At 43.3% G+C, this 15,432-nt stretch overlaps 1 long non-coding RNA gene across 2 annotated transcripts; it reads left to right on the forward strand.

The window, feature by feature from the left end:
- The first annotated feature begins 2,959 nt into the window (after window positions 1–2,959).
- On the forward strand, window positions 2,960–15,044 carry LOC138744483 (uncharacterized). 2 transcript variants are annotated; one of them, XR_011345565.1, is made up of 2 exons: window positions 2,960–3,258; window positions 14,766–15,044. It is a non-coding gene; the product is annotated as an uncharacterized lncRNA (long non-coding RNA). The 2 variants fall into 2 exon arrangements; XR_011345566.1 differs by having other exon boundaries at window positions 14,771–15,044.
- The last annotated feature ends 388 nt before the right edge of the window (window positions 15,045–15,432 follow it).

The following is a 15,432-nucleotide window of genomic DNA, read 5'->3' on the forward strand; positions in this document are numbered from 1 at the left end:
GTTCAACTAAATTCAAAAGTGATCTTTCCCTGAATCTTGAGATTAATTTAAATTGTGAGCTCTGATGGTACAAAAAGGTATTTAGTAAAGGGGGAGGGGAAACAGAAGGGGGTAGAGCAGTGGTTCTCAACCTTTTTCTTTCCACTCACATGCCACTTTAAGTAATCCCTATGCCCTAGGTGCTCTGTGAATAGTAAGGGATTGCTTAAGGTGGTATGTGGGTGGAAAGAAAAAGGTTGAAAACCACTGTTTTAATCGTACCTAATTGTCTCATTATGTGCACGGTTTCATAACTCCAAAGGAAATGGGCCAATGACAATTTTTCTCAAGCAAAATATTTCAGTAACAATTGGGTCTAGAGCAGTGATTCTCAACCTTCCTTTCCCATTCACATTCCACCTTAAGTAATCCCTTATTAATCACAGAGCACTTATGGCAGAGGGATTACTTAAAGTGGTATTCGAAAGGCTGAGGACCACTGGGGTAGAGTTGGGGTTTTTGTATGTACACTTATTTTATTTGTACCAAATTTTATGTATATTTTTACTGTAATGTTAAAATTGTTAAATTTTTATGAAAAATAAAGTACTTTTTAAAAACCTGAAGATTGATAAGTTCCCGGGGCCAGAAGCAATATAGACCAGGTTGCTGTGGGAAGGGAGGAAAGAGATGGCAGGGGGTTGGTGATGATTTTTGTGTCCTCTTTGGCCACAGAAGAGGTGCCAGAAGATTGGAGAATGACAAATATGGTCTCCTTGTTTAAAAAAGGTAATAGGGAGGATTGTGAGAATTATAGACCAGTGGGTTTTATATCAATGATGTGCAAACTATTGGAGGTGATTCTTAGTGACTGGATTTCTGAGCATTTGGAGAAGTACAGGGGTAGTCAGCATGGTATTGTGAGGGGAAGATCCTGGCTCACGAGCCTAATTGAGATTTTTGAGGAGGTAACAAAAGATATTGATGAGGGTAGGGCTGTAGGTGTGGTCTATATGGATTTTAGTAAGGCATTTGACAAGGTCCCCCATGAGAGACTAGTTCAGAAAGTCATGAGGCATGGGGATGCATGGAACCTTGGCTGGGTGGATTCGGAATTGGTTTGCCTGTAGAAAGCAGAGAGTAGTAGTGGACGGAAACTATTCTGCCTGGAGGCCAATGATGTGGAGATCTTCAAGGATGTGTTCTGGAACCCTTCCCTTTGTGATTTTTATTAATGAAGTAGATGAAGAAGTGGAAGGATGGATCAGTAAGTTTTGGATGATACAAAGGTTAGAGAAGTTGTGGGATAGTGTTGAAGGTTGGCATAGGTTACAAAAAAATATAGACATGATGAAGAGTAAAGGGGAGAAGTGGCAGATGGAGTTCCTTCTGGAGAAGTGTGTGGTGATTCATTTTGGAAGAACAAACCAGAAGGCTGAGTACAGGGTCAATGGATGAATTTTTAACAGCGTGGTTGACAGAGGGACCTTGTGGTCCAAATTCATACATAGGATGGTTAAGAAGGTGTGTGGGATACTGGGCTTCATTAGTTGGAGGTAAAAGTAAAAATGTGTTTTCCTTTTACTTATGATTTACTTCATTAGTCGGGGGATTGAGTTCAGGTGTCAAGAGGACATGTTGCTACTCTACAAATCTCTGGTGAGATCACACTTAGAATATTGAGTTCAGTTCTGGTTACCTCTTTGTCGGAAGGATGTGGAAGCTATGGAGAGGGTGCAGAGGAGATTTACCAGGATGTTGCATGGATTGGAAAATGTCTTATGAGACAAGGTTAGTAGAACTATGGCTTTTCTCTTTGGAACGAAGAAAGATGAGAGGTAACAAAAGAGAGGTCTACAAGTTTCTGAGAGGCATAGGTAAGGTAGACAGCCAGCACCTTTTTCCCGGGGCACGGTTAGCAAACACCAAAGAACATCTATACAAAATGAAGGGAGTGAAGTTTAGGGGAGATATCAGGGCTGTTTTTTTTTTACACAGAGTATTGTGGGTGATTGGAATGCCTTGCCAGGCTGAAACATTAAGGGCATTTAAGACACTCTTACACAGGCACATGGAAGAAGGGAAAATAGAGGGTTGCAAAGTAGGCTTTAGATTATTATTTTGGATATAAATAATATATAGGTTCATGTTATTATTTTGGATATATTATTTTTAATGTATACAGTACATTCTGAGATTTGGCATAATCCACATATAACTTCATCACTCGACCGACGTGGCCTGCTTCTCCTAGTATGTCAGCATCATATCACTCAGAATTATTTCTTTTTCTTCAGGCTACATTTTATTTTTAGCTGGAATGAGCTATCTAAATTTTACATTGAACTTTTCAAATTGTGATATTGGTTGTGATGTTTGTAAGACCCCATGCTCTATTACTAATGATTTAAAGCAGGGGATCAGCAAACTTTTTAAACCATCAACCTTTTCATGATCTCTCTTTGACTCCCCCCCACCTCCACAGCATGCAAAATAAATAAATAGATATTATCAATAATAAATTTCTCTATAGCCTAGACATTTATCGACCCCCTTGGATAGTCCATCGATCCCCAGATGTCAACATAGACCACTTTGCCGATCCCTGATTTAAAGTAAGGTATGATGAAAATGTTCAAAAAACTTCACACTGGAAACTTGAGGAGAAGTCTTGTGAATTTTGGTGATAGGCATTGAATATTTGACGTATCAGCTTTCTCTGGTCATTTTCGGGTGAACAATATTTTGGGAGTACGGGAATCTTTAATGTTTTTATTTCAATTCATCATTGTTCTGGTGGTAGTGAAAATGTCATAATGCAGACATGTGAAGATGTTCCATTATACCCAACAGTTCAACTTTTGACGATCCTATTTAATTCTCCCCACCCAGCACCAGTTAGCTGCTTGTAGAGCAGCTCCTCTGCTGGGCTCCCACAGTAATATCATCATGGCCACTGTGTCTGTTGTGAATAATTAACTCAACATTTTGAGCTTGACGTAGGCCTAGTTAGGGATTGATATTGGTTTCCTCCTCGCTGAAACACGATCACCTAATTGCTTTGTTCGCTTGCTGATCCATTTGGCTGAAGGTGCAGTTCTTATTACCAAAACCTGGTGCTTCCTGTTCTTCCTGCTTCGACCTGCACATGCAACTGAATATCCAGAAATCTTTATGTGTTGAACCGGAAACATGGTGGAATCTACCTCTCCAGACTGGCAGAGATGGGGGAAAGAAACATCAGAAAGAAGGCTCTTTAAGGAAACAGCAATATTCTGGGTGAGTAAAATATTGTGCTCTGATACAAATGTTATCAATGGCCCGGCTATTCACTGTAACCAACTGAAAAAGGCAAAGCAGCATCATAAACTGTAGATGCTGGAAATCTGAAATAAGGTATAAATAGCTGGAAATGTTCAAGCAGGTTAGGCACTATCTGTGGAGCAAGAAACAGTTAATGTTTCCCTCTGAAAGTGTGCCAGACACCCATAATGGTTGGAATGTTTTGACAGACACAAAGTCCTCACAGACCCCATGATGTTAGCTTTGCTCAGATTTTGGCTCTGGCTGTGGGCAGTGGTTCTGGAATGTGCTTTGACTGTAGGTCAGGTACTGTATTTCAAGATGAGGAGAATTGGATTCTGGTCTTGGAATGCTTATGAAGTAAGGAAAAAGCGCGTGCCTTGGGAACTCAGAGGATGGCGGCAAGTCAGAACAGAATGAGGTTATAAGTTAGTGTTCATGCAACAGTATCTTGGGGAGGGCAGTTCATCGGGGGACCACCTCCTGAAATAGAGTGCACCAATATCAGAGTGTGCAAAACAATTAGAAGCAAAAATATAGACTCTAATATTCCTCGAACCTGCTCTGGTATTTGATATTGTGGCTGATCTGATTGTCAACTCAGCTCTGAATTCTTTTCACCCCTGGTTTAATTAGAATTGATCTATCTCTGCATTAAAATAACAGATGTGTGTCGCTTAACATCCGCGGTATGTTCTGTGAAATACGACGTTATGCGATTTGGTCTTGGTGTGAACACCATTTTGTGTACTTAGCAAAGATGTATGGAATACTGTAGAAAATTAAACAGAGAGATAACACTACAACATTCAAGAGATGTGTGATAAATGAGATTAGATGCTGTTGCCTGTGATTCAAAGTTCTACAGAAAACTTTTTATTTAGGGAAATTTCACATTAAATAGCGATAGAAATTATTATATAGTGCATACATAAGCCAGTTACAGGCATTTATTATGGCTATCAAGACATATGTAATATAGTTTATATATATTGTAGCGTGATCTCGAGGAGCACAAACTCGCTTTTATTAGCTTACAGCTAATGGCCAGTATTTACAGAGCTCTTCAGCTAAATCCAAGGTAAGGCGGAAAAACAAGGTTTATATCGGGACCGACGGGGGCAGAGCCAGGAGGAGGGGTCAGCCAGCTAATCTACACACAGACAGTGAATTCCATTTCACTGCAAATGTACTGTACCATTATATACCTGGCAGCACAATCACTTTGTATACAAGAGACATGAGATACATGTGTCGCGTGCGGGAAGCAGTTGCGTTCACTACATCTGGTTAAGTCCACTACATCCCGTTTTCCAATCAGGATTTCTGAACTCCATTATAACCTTATGGGACCACGGACAGATATACGATCAGACATTGCCCGAGCGAACGTTATGCGGCGCATGACTGTATTCAAATATTCTGGTTCCACTGCTTTTGGTGAAGAAGAAATAAAATTTCACATCATGTACCTTAAAGGAGTGGTCCATTATTATTTAAACAATTGTCCTTTATTTTTAGATTCTCCCCCTGTAAAGACTCTTCATAGTCTTGTATATTCCAAGCCAGTCCCTTGAATTCCAATAGATACAGGACTGTATAGCTTGTCCTCATAAGACATCACTTATTCCAGATATCAGTGTTGTCTTTTTCTGAACCACTTCCAATACTATTACTTGTCCTTTGTACAAGGAGACCAATATCACGTACAGTCTGCCAGATGAGGTCTCACCCGTTGTGAATATGCACATACATACTTATGATGTCATCACATATGACATCATCTCACACACACACACACACACACACACACACACACACACACACACACACACACTCATATATAGTGTGCTTTCAGGGAACCATTTTAGTTTAGTAATAAAGAATGAATGAAGCACGACGTCTCCATCTGCTCGTGTATTTCCATGCCTAGAATGCACAACAGATTGGTGACAAAGATCGAAACGAACTTCCCCTATGCTCTGAACATGGGAGAGGATATTTAAAGAGGAAATGCAAGGCTACCACAGGGTCAAAGACAGAGAACAAAGGGAGGCAGGAATATTGACTCCTAATGGCAGAGAGACAGTTTGGAAAATTCATAGACTCAGAAGAAGACTAGTATGACTATATCGAAAGATTTGATCCACACTGTCTTGCCCATAATACTACCAAGTGAACACCAGTAGCACTGATGTTTGGGCAGGACTTAAGGACAAAACTTTCTGTGGTGCACCCAAACATCGGTCTTCACTTGGAACAATCCACGACTCCAAGTAAACCTACCAGATCTCTGGAAGTAGGAGACTACTGGGTCAATAGGAAACCGAGGATCAGAGACTTGATTCTTACAAAAACTGAGTCCCTGTTCTTATTCCCCATGGTAGGCACTAAAATATGGAAATACCACATCGACCAGTTAAGAGCGATGGATGATCCAATGACCACGCCCACTGCTCACGACCCTGACGAATTCCCATTTTGGGCTCATTCCAATGACGAAGTCCCAGAAATATCATCTGAAGATGTCAACTGCTCAGCACGACAGTCCTACATTACGTGCTGCTCAGCAGAGCAGTCCGCCACTACATCCGGATCAGCAGAGCAGCCCTACACGATGTCCGAGTAGGGCTCACCAAAGACAAAGTTCACAGTCCTTATCACCAACTGAGGAGGAGGTACTGCCCAAAAAGGCAAAGAGTCTGGAGAAGTCGCAAAGTCTCCCAGCAAATTCTACCTAGCCAAGAAGATCAAAAAGAAAAGGATGTCCTCCAGAATGCCAAAGGGACTATGTACAGCGACTTGGCTGATTAACATGTCATACTTATGTTGTAGTGTAATGGTAATTCACACCATTAGTCCAGGGGTACCATGTAGTTATTGTAGTTTAGTATAATGTTATTTTCATGAAGCGTTTATTTTGTGGGGGGAAAGAGCATTGTGAATTTACACCTGCACGTGTATGACATCATCACGTATATATATATTGTGTGCTGCAGGGAAACCATTTTTTGTTAAGTAATAAAGAATGAATGAAGCCCCACGTCTCCATCTGCCGAGAATACACATCACCCAGGCCCTTTTTAGCTGAGACATAACCCCTTTTTGTTTTCACTGCAGTTCCGCAGCAGTAAACAACGTCATGCTGCTAGCTTTCCTAATGACTTATCATATCTGTGTGCTTGCCTTTTGTGAACTGTGTTCAAGGGCACTTGTATCCTACTGCACCTCAGAGCTCTTCAACATCTCACCATTGAAGAAATGCACTTCTCCTTCACTTTTCTTGCCAAAATGGCAGTTCTTCATTTTCCCACATTTCACATGGTCTTTGTCTAGTCACTGAACAAAAATATACCCCTTCGCAGTTTCCTTGTGCCCTCTTCATGATCCACATCCCATCTATCTTCAAGTCATCAACAAGTTTACCAAACTACACCTGGTATCTTCATCCATTCACATTAATTGAAAAGTTGGAGGCCCCAGAGCTGATTTCTGTGGCTCACCACTTATACTGTTACAGCCAGACAAAGACCCATTTATGCATACTCTTTTTTTCCTGTTTGCCGGCCACTCTTCCACCCAAGCCAACATATTACTTCCAAGACCATGAACTTTTCTTTTCTCCAATAATCTTTGATGCAGCAATTTATCAAATGTCCTCTGGAAACTTCAGTATGGTACATCCACATAATCTCCTCTATTCACAGCATGTGTTACTTATTCAAAGAATTTGAAAGGCAAACAGTGATAAAATTTGAATAACTGAGAGCAGAAAGAGCTTATAAAACAGCAAGGGGACGGGAAATTATGACCCGTGAAGGGGGTCTAAAGATTATTTGCAGTCAAAAATTTGGAAATAACAAAAGCTGACAGAATCACATCGTGAATGTGTCACAGCAAAAAAACAAATATGAAGAGGTAAGAATGTATTCTCATCATAAAACCGAATAAATACTGAGCCACATGACGTATAAATACTATGAAGACCAAGAGAATTACAGCATCAATAAACCGTTCACAAATGGACTAGAAACCAACACTGGAATACTTGACATTCACTGTGCACAAACTCCGAGTAGACACCTCAGGATAAATACAGAAATTACTTTGCTATCAGAGGTGATCATCAGTTGAGATATTAAATAAAGAGTCTGCTTTTCAAGATTCCTTTAATGTCATGTAGTAGTCGTTGTCGTGGCTATCCTTTGTAGTCGAGGATGATAGACCTCGTTCCATTTTCCACAGAGCGACGACGCCTGTGCGTTAATTTGTTTAACGCCTACGTGATGTTGTGCTCCAAAAAGCACACGATACTTCACAAATCAACCAACTAGTTCCATTGGCATGAATACCATGACGATTGGAGCTGATGGATTTGCTGCAGCCTTCGTCCTTCATCATAGCCGTTGAGTTCAAAGCAACTTCGTCCGCCTGTTCCACCGTTGAAGTCTTGGTTGGATTGTTCTTTGTCAAGGACCTCACCCTCGTCCTTACCATCATGAATGGCCCTACCAGGAGCACAGCTCCACACGGCATTGCTCTCGGGATCTCAGGACCACACAAGGTTCTCCACCACGACAAGGTGACAATCCATGGAGAAGAATGTAATAGTGTAGAATATGAAATATTACACAAAATTGCCTTCTGCCTGCCATAAGGCAGATAAAAAGTCACCATTAGTGTCACCCGACACCCCCTTACAATTAGTAGAGAAAGAGAAGATAAAGAGTCCCTCTAGAGTCACTGAGATCTGCCTCCAGTGCTCCCACAGACTCAGCCACTGCATAGACCGGGCACCCTGAACTCCAGATCCAAACCTCAGATTGGATCAAGTAATCCTTCTGCCATCGGTGTTCTGTGATTAGCAAGGGATGCTTAAGGTGGTATGTGAGTGGGAAGGGAAGGGTGAGAATTACTGCTCTAGACCCAATTATTATTGAAATATTTTGCTTGAGAAAAATTGTCATTGGCCCATTTCCTTTGGAGTTATGAAACCGTGCACATAATGAGTCAATGAGGTACGATTAAAAGTGGTTTTTACACTTTTTCTTTCCACCCACGCACCACCTTAAGCAATCCCTTACTAATCACAGAGCACCAATGGCACAGGGAATACTTAAAGTGGTATGTGAGGGGAAAGAAAAAAAGTTGAAAACCACTGGCTTAAATCCTCGATTGTATAATTCCAATATTACTTCCCTGTACTCAGCTCGTTGATTCATAACTTTGGGAGCATAATCTTCCACTACACCGATCTGCTAATCATGTTATTCCAGTTTCCCTCTCCACCGGGCCTCTCGGATCAGAATGTCCTTTATCTGATAATGATCCCTCAACAGCCCCTAAGGCTAGAGCTGGATGAGGTTCCCACCCTGGATGAGACATATAAGGCAATCGAACAACTGAAAAGTGGCAAAGCAGCAGGTATGGATGGAATCCCCCCAGAAGTCTGGAAGGCTGGCGGCAAAACTCTGCATGCCAAACTGCATGAGTTTTTCAAGCTTTGTTGGGACCAAGGTAAACTGCCTCAGGATCTTCGTGATGCCACCATCATCACCCTGTACAAAAACAAAGGCGAGAAATCAGACTGCTCAAACTACAGGGGAATCACGTTGCTCTCCATTGCAGGCAAAATCTTCGCGAGGATTCTACTAAATAGAATAATACCTAGTGTCGCTGAGAATATTCTCCCAGAATCACAGTGCGGCTTTCGCGCTAACAGAGGAACCACTGACATGGTCTTTGCCCTCAGACAGCTCCAAGAAAAGTGTAGAGAACAAAACAAAGGACTCTACATCACCTTTGTTGACCTCACCAAAGCCTTTGACACCGTGAGCAGGAAAGGGCTTTGGCAAATACTAGAGCGCATCGGATGTCCCCCAAAGTTCCTCAACATGATTATCCAACTGCACGAAAACCAACAAGGTCGGGTCAGATACAGCAATGAGCTCTCTGAACCCTTCTCCATTAACAATGGCGTGAAGCAAGGCTGTGTTCTCGCACCAACCCTCTTTTCAATCTTCTTCAGCATGATGCTGAACCAAGCCATGAAAGACCCCAACAATGAAGACGCTGTTTACATCCGGTACCGCACGGATGGCAGTCTCTTCAATCTGAGGCGCCTGCAAGCTCACACCAAGACACAAGAGAAACTTGTCCGTGAACTACTCTTTGCAGATGATGCCGCTTTAGTTGCCCATTCAGAGCCAGCTCTTCAGCGCTTGACGTCCTGCTTTGCGGAAACTGCCAAAATGTTTGGCCTGGAAGTCAGCCTGAAGAAAACTGAGGTCCTCCATCAGCCAGCTCCCCACCATGACTACCAGCCCCCCCACATCTCCATCGGGCACACAAAACTCAAAACGGTCAACCAGTTTACCTATCTCGGCTGCACCATTTCATCAGATGCAAGGATCGACAATGAGATAGACAACAGACTCGCCAAGGCAAATAGCGCCTTTGGAAGACTACACAAAAGAGTCTGGAAAAACAACCAACTGAAAAACCTCACAAAGATAAGCGTATACAGAGCCGTTGTCATACCCACACTCCTGTTCGGCTCCGAATCATGGGTCCTCTACCGGCACCACCTACGGCTCCTAGAACGCTTCCACCAGCGTTGTCTCCGCTCCATCCTCAACATCCATTGGAGCGCTCACACCCCTAATGTCGAGGTACTCGAGATGGCAGAGGTCGACAGCATCGAGTCCACGCTGCTGAAGATCCAGCTGCGCTGGATGGGTCACGTCTCCAGAATGGAGGACCATCGCCTTCCCAAGATCGTATTATATGGCGAGCTCTCCACTGGCCACCGTGACAGAGGTGCACCAAAGAAAAGGTACAAGGACTGCCTAAAGAAATCTCTTGGTGCCTGCCACATTGACCACCGCCAGTGGGCTGATAACGCCTCAAACCGTGCATCTTGGCGCCTCACAGTTTGGCGGGCAGCAGCCTCCTTTGAAGAAGACCGCAGAGCCCACCTCACTGACAAAAGGCAAAGGAGGAAAAACCCAACACCCAACCCCAACCAACCAATTTTCCCTTGCAACCGCTGCAATCGTGTCTGCCTGTCCCGCATCGGACTGGTCAGCCACAAACGAGCCTGCAGCTGACGTGGACTTTTTACCCCCTCCATAAATCTTCGTCCGCGAAGCCAAGCCAAAGAGAAGAAGAAGAAAAAGAAGATGTAAACGAATGATAACCGAGTGTGGTCTCTGACCCAGAGCTGGTTTAGATACTAAAGAGCAGTGAACTCTATCGATCTCCAGAGGGGATGGGAGCATATCTTTCCCGAAAAATCAGAGAAGAATTTTGTAGGTTGTTTTCTTTCGATACATTCTGCCAAGCTCAAGATACGCACCGGCACTCCAGATCAGCGACTTTAGTCGTTAACTTTGAGTTACTTTCACGTAAGCTGGAGCAGATGTCTTCTAATTCAGTAACACGTTGGCGAAGTATTCCGAAGCGAGCTCCAAAGATGACAATTGCTGGCCATGCTCCTCCATTAATGACCGGATTTGATCAACTTTAACTTCAAACAAGCTAAAAGAAGCTTTGAAGGCATCAGCCAGCGCCTGTCTCTGTCGATCCAGTAGGACAGAAATAGCCTCTAACGTTAGGCTAGCAGTAGCTTCTTCTTTTCCTTCTTTTTTTCCCAGATTTTCCATTTTGTTGTAGTCATTTTGAGGCAAACAAGAGTAAAAGAAGGAAAGATGCAAAATATATAACATTTCAGTTGTAAAATAAAAAGGTTAGAAGTGAAAAAGAAGAGAGAGTAGACAGGAGCTCCTGATAGTAGTGTCTACACCACATCGCAGCTGGCCACAAGTCGGCAGATGGAGTTTGATCTGGATAAGTGTGAGGTGATGCATTTTGGAAGGTTGAGCACTGTGTCAATGGATGAATACTTAACAGCGTGGAAGAACAGAGGGATCTTAGGGCTCAAATCCATACATCTCTCAAGGCTGCCTTGCAAGTTGATAGGAGAGCTAAGAAGGTCTGTGGGATGATGGGTTTCATTAGTCAGGGGTTGGGGGTTCAAGAGTCGAGAGGTCATGCTCCAAGCAGTTGGGAGTCGAGATCTGAAAAACTCAAACTCAGCAGAAAACAGCTGATTGGGCAACTGAGGTCAGGTGACCCAAGCATCACTACAAAAGTGAGAGACTGTGCAGCGGAACAGTCCTTCAGCGGTCATTGTCGGAGTGGACTGAATTAGAGTCGTAAAACTGGTGAGTAGGTGATTCAGGAGTTGAAGTAAGTAAGGGCCATCCTACTGGAGTAACAAAAGGGATTCAGCAGGTAGATTCAGGGAAGGGCTGGTCTTATTTGTCCTATATATTTTTTCCTGTGGTCTTAGACAATGGGAATGACAGTCAGGGCAGGGAAATGCTCCTCTTGCAGAATGTGGGTCATCAGAGAAGCCTGAAGTATCCTTGACAACTTCATCTGCGGGAAGTGCATCCATTTGCAGCTCCTTATCAACTGAGCTGAGGAATTGGAGCTGGAGTTGGATGAACTCTGGAACATTCGGGAGACTGAGGGGGTGATAGACAGGAGTTATAGAGATTCCATCACACCCAGAGGGCAGGAGGTGGTGACAGACAAGAGATGGAAAGGCAACAAGTAGTCAGTGCAGGGCAACCATGTGGCCATTCCCCTCAATAACAAGTAAACCATTTTGGATACTGTTGGGGTGGGGTGGAGGACCTACCAGGGACAAGCCATGATGATCAGGTCTCTGGCACGGAATCTGGTCCTGTGGCTAAGAAGGGAATGGAGGAGAAAAGGCGAGCTGCAATGATAGAGTATTCCATAGTTAGGGGGAACAGATAAGAGGTTCTGTGCAAGGGATTGAGATTCCCAGATGGTACATTGCCTCCCAGGTGCCAGGGTCTGAGAAATCTCAGATCGAGTTCATAGCATTCTCAGGAGGGAGAGTGAGCAGCCAGAAATCATGGTCCATGTAGGGACTCATGACAAGGGTTGGTAGGGTAAGGAAGTCTAGCAAGGAGAATTGAGGGACTTAGGCACTAAGTTGAAGGTCAGGACCTCCCAGGTTGTGATCTCAGGTTTACTACCCACGCCACGTGCTAGTGAGGTTGAAACGGGAGGATAAACCAGCTTAAAATGTGGCTGAAGACATGGTGCAGGAAGGTAGGCTTCAGGTTTCTGGATCATTGAGTTCTCTTCCAGGGAAGGTGAGACTCGTTCTGATGGAACAGTTTACATCTGAACTAGAGGGGACTAATATCCTTGTGGGAAGGTTTGCTTGCGATGCTCTTGGAGGGGTTTAAACTAGATTTACAGTGGGATGGGAACCAAAGTGCCAGAACAGACAGAGGAGTGGGGAGGGAAAAGATGATGTGAAAATTACATGCAACATTCAAAGTTAAAGGGCTGTACCGGGTGCCAATGTTCTCCGGTGCATCTGTTACAAAGCACAAAATATTGTAGGAAAGGCAGACGAGCTTACAGCGTGGATTGGCACGTGGAATTATGACACTGTGGCCATCAGTGAAACATGGTTGCAGGAGGGATCGTTCAATGTCCTGGACTTCTGTTGTTTCAGTCGGTGGAATGAAAGGGGGAAGAGTGGCATTGCTTGTCAGCGAATATATTACAGCTGCTCGTCTACTGAGGCTGAGAAATGGGAAAGGTATGACCACACTCATGGGGTTGTATTATAACCTACCCTATAATCAATGAGAATTGGAGGAGCAAATCTGCAGAAAGATAGCAGGCAGTTGCAGGAAACAAAGTTGTGATAGTTGAGAGTTTAACTTTCCACATATTGTCTAGGACTCCCAGGGACATATCGAGGGCATGGCAGGTATGGCATATGACGCTTGAAGGGGGCACCACTGAGCAATTTCTGTCCCCAGTGGTCTCCTTCACTGCACCTCCCCTGATGACTAGAAGTGGCGCATTGACGGAGGCACAATTAGCATAGATGGAGCCCCCCACAACCAGCACCACCCCCCACAACCAGCACCACCCTCCCCACAACCAGCACCACCCTCCCCAGCCAGCGCCATCCTCCACAACCAGCGCCACCCTCCCCACAACCAGCACCACCCCCCCAGCCAGCGCCACCCCCCCAGCCAGCGCCACCCTCCCACAACCAGCACCACCCCCCCAGCCAGCACCACCCTCCCCAGCCAGCGCCACCCTCCCCAGCCAGCGCCACCCTCCACAACCAGCGCCACCCTCCCACAACCAGCACCACCCTCCCCAGCCAGCACCACCCCCCCCAGCCAGCGCCACCCTCCCCAGCCAGCGCCACCCCTGCACTGACATACAAAAACATATAGGTCTTTCTTCTCCGCTTTGTCCTCACGTTCACTCTCAACATTAAAACGCCAAAGCCAAACAGAATGTGGCAGCCACCAAGGCCAGCTCTTGTAAAAGGTTGGCCATCCCTGCTATAAGCGCTATTTACCGTGGATATGCCTCCAGAAACTCCCATGCTGGACCTTGTTAAATGTGTTCAGGAACATTTTCTAAATCAATAGGTACCAACGACAGAGAGTGCAATAATGGGACAGATTGATCATTGAGATCTGTACAGCAGTATTCACTGGCCTCTTTATTTTGGCACCTCTCTTTATTTAGCTTTTCCAAGATCAATTGGAATATATCAAATCTAATAGGTAAACAATTTAGGAAATGTTTTAATATAAAAAAAACATTGTTTTATTAAGTGATATCTCTCATAATTATTTTTTTCAACCATTAATAATTGATCAATCTTTCTCTATATGGAAAATCAAATGTATTGTTTCTTTCGCAAATTTATTCAAGGTTGTTTAATGTCACAGACTGAAATCATAGAATATTTAAATTTTTTTATAATAGATGTAGTAGGAGAGAAGCAGGGAAGTAACCAACTAAAGTTGACTGCTTCACAGGGAAGGTGGCCGACAAATTTTGAACAGAGCCATTGCCAGGAATGATTTAGAATGCCTGCTCTAGATTTATGAAATGGCCTGGGTTTTGAGAAGCAATGAAGAGTACAAGGACTGGTCCGTTTTTAAAAAAAAGTTTGTTACGAGATCAGCAGTTTCAAGTCTACTCAGCAGTATGATTTCTGAAACATCATAATGGAGAAACTCGATTTAAAGGAATAAAACAAAAGATACTCTATGAAGAAAATTGTCCACATAGACCTTAGAATATGCATGCTATGAATTTTCAATTACAACTTTTAGTTGCTATTGGCAACCAATTCGAACGTATGCCTTTCGACAGCAAGCAGCTCTCGAGTCATTTCTATCGGCAATGAATCAGTAAGAAAAATCACAATTTAACTTTAAAAAAAATTCCAGAGAACAAAAAGTCTAGGACAACCAAATGTTGACCTGTCTTTAAAAATATTTTTTCTAAAAATAGTCTTTCCAAGTTTTGTTGGATAAGGAGAGAATTAGGCTCATGCAAACTTTTGAGCTGCAATTTATGGTTTGTTTAAAATCATTCTACATTTTTTTCAGTGCAGGTGAAATTTCTGTTACTTGCTTGATGATAGAGAATGTTGCAAGAAGGAATTTATTGATGGATCAAGGAATCACTGACAACTCTAGACTTCTGCATCAACCGGGGAAAAGTTCTCAAATTGCCTCCATTTTAACTGAGCGATTACTATTAATCATTCGAAACTCCACACTGTTCCTTTAAAATGTATCTTTAACACTTCTGAATATTTCAGATTCTGTTCATGATGGTTTTATGTGGTATTAACTCTTTTTATAAATGGAAATGTAAAAATGGAATGTGCTTTAGCTATCTATCTATTCAGACATACAGGCCATGAGTCCCCGCTGCCCAATTTACTCACACACCGGGTACATTTTAAAGGGTGGGAGGAAACCGGAGCCTCTAGGAAAACCCACGCAGACACAAGGAGAACGCATAAACTCCTTACAGACTGCGCGGGATTCAAACCCCGGTCTGGATCGCTAGCGCTGTAAAGGCATTGCGCTAACCACCACACCAACCCTGCCTCCGTGTTTTTCTGAACACTTTGACAAACAAAAAGTAAAATGACCAAATTGTGGTTTTTCTTGGAGGATAATTTTCTGCTTTAACCAATCTCACACTCTACTAAATGATCTGCTCATTAGCTGTCCCTTTATTGAAATATGTTTTGCAATACTGAGT

This window comes from Narcine bancroftii, chromosome 10 (assembly GCF_036971445.1).
Source record: "Narcine bancroftii isolate sNarBan1 chromosome 10, sNarBan1.hap1, whole genome shotgun sequence".
NCBI classification, from domain to species: domain Eukaryota; kingdom Metazoa; phylum Chordata; class Chondrichthyes; order Torpediniformes; family Narcinidae; genus Narcine; species Narcine bancroftii.